This window comes from Microplitis demolitor, chromosome 2 (genome assembly GCF_026212275.2).
Source record: "Microplitis demolitor isolate Queensland-Clemson2020A chromosome 2, iyMicDemo2.1a, whole genome shotgun sequence".
Lineage (NCBI taxonomy): Eukaryota > Metazoa > Arthropoda > Insecta > Hymenoptera > Braconidae > Microplitis > Microplitis demolitor.
Genome location: NC_068546.1, coordinates 7,104,273 through 7,113,099, shown reverse-complemented (window position 1 = coordinate 7,113,099; position 8,827 = coordinate 7,104,273).

The window sequence follows — 8,827 nt, the reverse complement described above, 5'->3', positions numbered from 1 at the left end:
ACCAAAGATGACGGGATAATTTTGCTAGAGCATCTTCAGCAATTTTCGAATGCGTGTTCTTGTAAATCAATAAATTCTGAAATAATTTCAAATCACCATTTGGAGCTTTTGTCGCATCCATAGCAGTAAACCAGCTTTCAAGGTAAAATAAAACCAAAAAACACATATATCTCGGAGAGCGTCAACATCTGATTTTTTTATTGAAAATTGTTTTCTAAACAAATAAATTTTCAAACAATACAATGCTTTGGATAACCACCTCGCGTGGTGCATTGCGCCAGGAGCTCTAAATTTTACGCCATTTTCGGGAACACCTCCCAAAAAAATATAAATAAGCATCAAAAACTCAGGATAATCATCTCTTGGTAAATGATCCTAATGGAAAAAATTGTAAATAATATGAAATACCAATTGATATTAATTCTTTTATAGTATTTATCATTTAATTACCATAAACTGATGAAATTAATTATTAATAACTATAAACTGACTATTATTAAAATATTTCAAATGGTAACCGGCCACAATATCCGAGACCCTGATCAACCAGGATAAATCCTGAAAATATCTATATTGATCTCAGATTTTTTCGTTCGGGATATTTTTGTCCTGGATTTTTATGTTGAGGATAATAATCATAGGTCATGATGATCGGAAATCATTTAAAATAAATCAAATAATTTTTATTTAAACTAGTATTCTATATGTTGCATTATCTAACTAATATTTTAATTTTTATAATTAATACCTTAAGTTAAGTTTCTATAAAACGAAGTTTATCTTCTTTTGTTTCACTAAGAATGTTTTTTATTGCTAAGTCATCAATTCCAATATCATATTGAGATGGATCAATATTTTCCCAAAAATCTTGGAATCTCTTAAAAATAGGCACATTTGGGCCTGTTGTCATTGACCAAGCAACTTCTACATTGCGTAAAATTATTTCAAAAATGTGGTGACGACATGCAAGATACAATAAATCTCTTTGTAATTTTTGGGCTAATAAAGTGCATGTTCCGTTCTGAAGACTGTCACGTAGCGATTCAAACGTGAATCGCTGTGCGCGCTTTTCCATCTCGCCGTGAATTTGACAACACCTCCTAGCTCAAATCAAGCACATTTATTTATTATAATTTATTATTATTTAAATATTTATATTATTTTGATAGATTATTTTAGTATGATTTAATTATGGATTTATTGATATTATTGTTTATTATGTTTACATATATGTTTTGATAATTGTTTTGAATTTATGTACTTAATCGATATTTTCATTTCAGTCAGTAGCACGCGTGTGTGTAGAGCATACATAAAAATATCGACCGATGGGAGAGTAAGTCGATATAGTGGGGATAAAAATCAATATTTTTCTTCAGCCACGTGGTGCACTGAAATAATTATTATGTTATCGTTTAAAGGGTTAATAATTATTATGTTTATGTTGATAAATAGGAAATATTGTTTAATTTATTATTATAACATAACTCAGGTCGTTTAATGATTTTGAATATTTTATTTTAATTAAAAATTTCGGGTCCGAGGTCATGAGAGGGATAACACGGGAGTGATACCCCTCCCCCGGAAAAATCAACGAAAAATAATCAGAGAGGACCGGGATTTTGTAAAGATAGGACGTGTTGTTGTCCGTGATTATTTTTGAGTAAATTGTTCTGGTCCAGTAGCCTTAATGAAATAATTACAAAGTTAAAGTTTGTTTAATTTGAATAATTAGTATCTTATTATATTAAGTCAAAAGTATAGTTTGAGTATTGTTTATGGTTAAATAGTTCCAGAAGTAAATTATTATCAACGCCGGTAAGTCAATTGTATCATCATTTGTTGCATCGGCTATCGCTGGTCCTTCAGTAGAGTTGATCGCGGTATTTGTTTCATAAATAATTGAACCTGAGTTATTGTTATAATAAGTTGAATGTATTCGGCGTCCGTCACGGCATTTGGGTGCATATGTACTAAGACGCGTCGAGTAAATTCCTTAGGAGATTAGACAAGGATAGCGTACGTAGCTCCTTGTCAACCCAGTGTTGCTAAATATGTATTGAGTACCCGCGTCTTTCTCTCCCCAGAGTAAATAATATAAAATAAAGAAAAAGATTAGTATTATTTTATTTGTTACAATCTATATTAATTATGTTGGGTAAAAATTTGTAATTTGTAATTTGGTTTCTCCAGGGGATAATTTAATAATATTATTTGAATTGAATTGATTATTATTGTAACCATTTGTTGAGTTTATTTAAATATATTTTGAATTGAATAATTTCGTAAAAGGAACCCAGTGATAGCCAATATTTATTTGTTTGTTTCCTGGATATATTTAGTAGTAATTATTTCTTATTATTTTTTTTATTCATTATATATTTGTTTGGTTGTCATTCCGCTTGGTGCATGCATTATCGTTAAAGATTTTGTCCCGTGATCTCTCCCCTGATTGTTATTGGTTTTGTCCGTTTTGTAAAAACGGGCTGGCGCCTTCGTACACTAATCCAGCCTAAGGAGCTGATCCAGGCACACCTTTAATTTATTTGGGTGACCACATACGACTCCGGGTTTGTTTCACGTCTCCGTCGTGAAAATAAAAACGGTTTACGTTATAAGACCTACATTAAGATTAATATACAAATTAAAGAAAATGTTTTGAAGTGGCATCATATTTTTACGAAACAACATTAATTTACAAATTTACAAACAAGTAATTGTATACCGAAAAAAAAAGAATATAAACAATTTATAGAAAAAAGCAAAAAATGATATTTTTTGTCAATAATTAATAAATCTCGAAGATAAATACGAAATAGTTAGAAGCGGAATTTATCATCACTAATTAGTATTTTCATATATTCTATGCAAATGATTTTATTCATTTTTGTGAATTTAAAATAACTACTATGAATTATCTTAAAAAGTAAATAAAAATCTTTGATTTTAGATATCAATTAATGATTAAAGTGTGAAATCTAATTAATTTATGACATACATCAATCAAATAAGTAATATTTATTAAATTTACTGTAGCAAATCATGAAGTTTGTTTTTTTATATGTTTCAAATTTTGATAAAAAGGAAATTCTATCTTTTATTAAATAATGGCCTTGTTTCAAAATTATTAGTATATAAATATGAATTCAAAGTAGAAAATATGTTGCCAACTGATCAATTTTCGAGGCTTCTTTTTTCCTGTTCATATAATTAAATAATTTACCAGTGTTAACGCTGGGAGTGTCGAAACACATTGCTTTTACTCTATCAACAATATTCCACTCGTTCAACACCTCAAAAATAACTTCAAATTGATTAAATCCTGTTGCATTGTAAAGTTTTGGAACGCCAAGTAGTTGTTCAGTACCAACTCCGGAGACTACAATCGGAAGTCGTTCCACTTTTGTTTTGTTTAAAACAGTGGGAAGTGATTTTCCATCCCAATGGACGACAAGACACTTAGCGATATTATGATCATTTTTTATTGCCTCTACAATATCTATTCTGAATTTATTACGAGCTTTCAAAATGGTTGAATAGCTTAGATTAAAATCATCGATATCTAATCCAAGACTGCCGAGTACCGAAGCGATTATATACATTGCTTGCCTATTGCTGGTTTGTGTACGATCTAGTGTGGAAACAAGGTCCGGTGTCATGATGTTTATTTTTTTTATCTTAGCTGGAGGACTCTCGTCCTCATAATCAGAATGAGCACGCTTAAAATCACTACATTTTGACGATTGACTACTGGCAATATCTGATATCGAAGTCTGTGATAATTTTTGACTCAACTCTATGGATGAATCTTCCGGTAACTTATTTTCAATTGATGCAGATTTATAACTCCTATTGTTTTCACGACATTCTGTTAGATATTTACGCAAATGATCTGGCAAAATTTCAGTTTCATTGCGTTTAGCAATATCGAATGATTGATCCAATTTTTCATTGAAACTTTTGATTATTTTTAGTTGAGTCGGTGATTTTTTTTTTGTTGCGATTAATTTTTAATTTTTTATATAAGTCATAAAATTTTTCAAATTTTTTTATGTGATGTTGTATACGACCGATTGAAATACAAAATTTGTTCCATATACCGTGAACATCATTAATTACTTCAGTTGAGCTTTGTCGAATTGTAAAATTCAAATAACTATGCTTGTAGATAAAAACATTTATGATATCACGATAAGTCGGTAATTTATTTTCATTTAGTTTAGTCGACTCGAATCCAATTAAATAATTGTATACTTTATTAATACTAATTTTTTCCGTCATAATTTGAGTATTTTTTTTAACTGTATGAATGAATTATTTTAATATATTACGTAAACAAATAATGTTGTTGATTTTTTTAATTTTTTATCTAGAGAAAACTTTTTATTTCCACGCACAGCAATTAACAGCAAAAAGTAACCTCAAAAACTGCATAATATAATTGAAGATATAGTCAATATAGTAAGGACCTTCAAGAAGACATTTAATTTATTGAAAGCTCAAGTGCATAGCGATGAATCAAAAGCGCCGCTATTGTGAATAATTATAAAAAAGTTCAAGGTCAAACAGCGGTGCGCTTACAGTGCCTCCTTTTTGCAAGATTTCGATTTAGAATTTTATATCTTCTTAGACGAAAAAGGAGTTGACTTGCCAATCTCTGCACTAGCTATTATATAGAACAGATTTTTCATTGCCAAAAATAAAGGAGGAAAGTGTACAACAAAACAATCATGCAAATTATTATCTTGCTGTATATAAACATGAGAAAATAATAAAAAATGCATAATTTTTTAGTTTAAACCACATAATATTTATTATTCTCTCAACATTTAATAAAATAAATTCTTAATTGTTTTATATCTTTTAACCTATGGATTTTATGGATTTGATGAACGGGACCTTTTTTGTAGAGAATTTAATTTCCTACAAAATTTTTGTTTACTTTTTTTTCGTAACTCTAACCGTTTAGCCTTTACGTGCAAAAAATATAGTATTTTTTTTAAAATATGACTTCTATCTCGCATAAAAACTGAAATATACGAGTTATAATAAAATTGTCGTGAGCACATTTAAAGTGCAGCTAATTATCTACAAATCACCCCTATGGGCATTATAGTGCCATGAAATGCCGCCAAGTTATAGGGAATTAAAAAAAAACCCTAATATTCCTATGTATTTTAAATGGGAAAAGTTCAAAATCAAAATAAAAGTACTAAGACGTAAAATTAAGGGCTGAAACTTTCAGGGAATTTTTTTTTTATGTGTACAATGATATTTTGCTGTGGGAGAGAAAAAAAATGTTCGTTCAAAACGAATCACCCTAATATATATATATATATATATATATATATATATATATATATATATATATATATATATATATATATGTATATATATATATATATATATATATATATATACATACATATATATTAGGGTGTTACAAAATAACCACTTTTTTTTTGTTTTTTTCAGTCTTATGGTCTTAAAAGTTAGTCCTCGGTATTTAAAAAATCCTCCCGAAAGAGCAGCTCGAAAGCTCAATCCTGCTAAAAGCTCAATGAATATTAATGTTCTTGTTTGTTTTTTTTGTTTTTTTTGTTTTTTCAAGTCTTATGGTCTCAAAAGTTACTCCTCGGTATTTAAAAAATCCTCCCGAAAGAGCAGCTCGAAAGCTCAATCCTGCTAAAAACTCAATGAATATTAATTTTCTTGTTTGAATTGCATGTAAAAAAATATTGGTTTATTTTTTCTATTGTCACGATTGGAGATCGTGATGGGCGTAAGTATGACATTCGTATAAAATGTAGTGATTAAAAGGGTACTTACATTGATCAAGGACCGATCCTATGACCTGGGCTCACGTGATCAAATGCTTAGTTTATTCTTTTTTATATTTAAATCGCACCTACACAATATTGTTGAAGACAATATTGATGAAAACCAAAGCGATTTCCAATTTATGATGTGACTGATCTAATATCACAACCAAACGTCGAGTGGTAAGTGTAAGATTGTGTACCCCCCACTGTGAACTATTGGTCTGAGCGGCTAGACAGGTAGAAAAATAAGGGATAAAGGAAGGTGGGCTACCGAAAAGCCTTGTGAAGCTAGTATGTCATTGTTAAAGTAAAATTGTCTGATAATCAACTCTTTTCAAATGTTTTATGGTAACGAGTATTTATTTATTGAGGACTAAATATTTCCAAATTACAAAAGGGTTACAAATGGCAATATTTAGAATAGTAAATATAAAATTAAATGTTTCATGCATATGGGTTACAAATATTTCCAAGTAAAAATACCAGATAATGTTCACAATGTTTAAAACTTACCTTAAACAGGTTTAGGTGAGGTGTCAGGACTGTCAGCAGTAACACAGAACACTTAATCCACAACGCGTTCTCGCGGTTAGTAAATATGAGTCTAATTTATCAATTTATTTATTTATTTAGTAAGCTTTGTTGCATCAATTTAAATATTTATTTGTTCCAAAATCTTCGTTGATTAAAAATAAAATGAAGTCTTCGCGCTTCTCGCGGTAAAATAATTCTAACGTATTTTCGCGGTAAAATAAAATATAATGTGGTTATAAAATCTTCGCGTATTTTCACGGTAAAAATAATTTCAAAATATTATTCAAATCCTTCGCCTTTTTGTGGTAAAATATAATTCAAAATCTTCGCGTTTATCGCGGTAAAATATTCTTTGATTCTTCACGTTTCTCGTGGTATAATTTAATATAAAAATAAAAATAAATTAAATGGATTAAAATAAGATGAAGATAATCAATGCTGTACCGGTGCTGAACAGTTGATATTAGTTCACGACTTACAACGATCTAGGACCAATGATACGATCTGGGCTCACGTGATCGGATGCTATACGCTAATATCGCGTTGATTATGCTTCTGAAGCTAGTAGGAAATAATATGCCTATTATACGATTGCTTACGACGATCAAGGATCGATTCAATGATCTGGGCTCACGTGACCGAATGCTCAATCGGGATATCAATCCTCTAGCCACGAACACCGTCAAGCGTCCGGAATTCGGTATGGTTCAGAGTTTGATACCCAAAAGAATTGATGAGCTAAAGTCCATGGTCTTTTTATATGATCTTCACATATGAAAAGTGGTGGTAACTTCTTTCCCATATGAGAAGACTCGAACTCACCCGAAGGTTCTAGGCCCACACGTGTGATCCCTGGGAAATAGATTTTGACTATTAAGTAGGCTGATGACCTGGCGCCACTCTATCGCCGAGCATGCGCGTGCAGGAAGCCATAAATTTCGAGGTTTCCATTAGCTTTCTCTAATTTCTAAGAATCATATGCAGGTGCGCATGAGTTAGGTGGTCGATAGTTTTAACATGAAAAATCAAAGAAAAGACTACCGCGCTTATGCTTAAATTCTTCAATGAGAACAGATACATAAATTTTAAAAATACTGTAGTATTTCAACTTATAAATTAATATTACTTATACACTACAATGATAACACACTTATATTAGAAATAATAACACCACAATTAACAGCAGTAACAGAAAGGCAAAGAGAGATATAGTTTATTGATCTATATAAACAAGAGAAGCGCATCTATATAAACAAGAGAAGAAGGCATTTGTTTTCTAGTTATTCAAATATTTTAAAACATCAGTTTCACATTCGTTACGATACGTTGAGTAAAAATGACGAAATTTCAAGAAAAGAGAAATCTATAATACACGTTGCCCATTAGTACAATTCAACTTAATTGTAAAGCGTTGACAAGATTCAGGTAGGTATGTTTGTCCGGTACGACTGCTGGCGTCAATAAGTCGGCGTAATATATAAAATGGTTAATGTATAAAAGGTCTTAAAAAAAAAAAAAAAAAATTTCGATATTCGTTGAGCTCTCAGTAGAATTGAGATTCCAAGCTCCTCTTTTGGGAGGATTTTTTTGTACCTGAGACTAACTTTTAAGACGATAAAAAAAAAATTTTATTTTTGAAACACCCCAATATATATATATATATATATATATATATATATATATATATATATATATATTTAGAGGTTAAGGTTAAAATTGAATTATATTAAATTAAATTATTTAAACCAACTAATAATGTTAAATAAATGTTTTATTTAACCAACGTAATTAACATAGTAAAATAAAGTATACAAAATGAATATTGCTTGAATGCGTATACGTAGTTTAGTGGTGTATCTTGCAATATGTCTCTAGGAATGAGGTAGAGGCGGAATATGGAAAAATGTTTGGCGAAAATTGCCGAAATCGATCGATCATAATTATTGTAGCAACGCTACAGAACTTCTTTTTTTTAAAATTCTGTCACGTAACGATTCAAATTATTTAATTTTATTTAGTTATAAGTTGAGTATTTTAATTATATATTTGAATTTGAACCGTTGCGCGGGCATTCCGCCATTTCGCCGATGGAGACAGCGGTCCGTGCACGGTGCTCGCGCATGCGCGAAGGGTATGAGAGAGCACATGTGTGATTTAATTTTATTTTTATAATTTATGATTTAAAACACAAACGCTTGACTTTTGTTTATTTTAAGTATTTATTTATAATTTTGAATTAGTTGGGATGCATAATCCAGCGTTATATTATGCCCCAACAATTGTCAACATATTACTTTGTTTAAACTTGTCATCCAACTGATGACGTTAATTGATGTTTATTATTTGGAAAGAATGTTTATTTAATTTATTGTTTACTATTAAAAACACAGATTATATGACGAAATGGTTCATATAATTAAATGATTTCTCATGTATCATCCAGTAGTTGAGGATTTATGTTTGTAATTTAT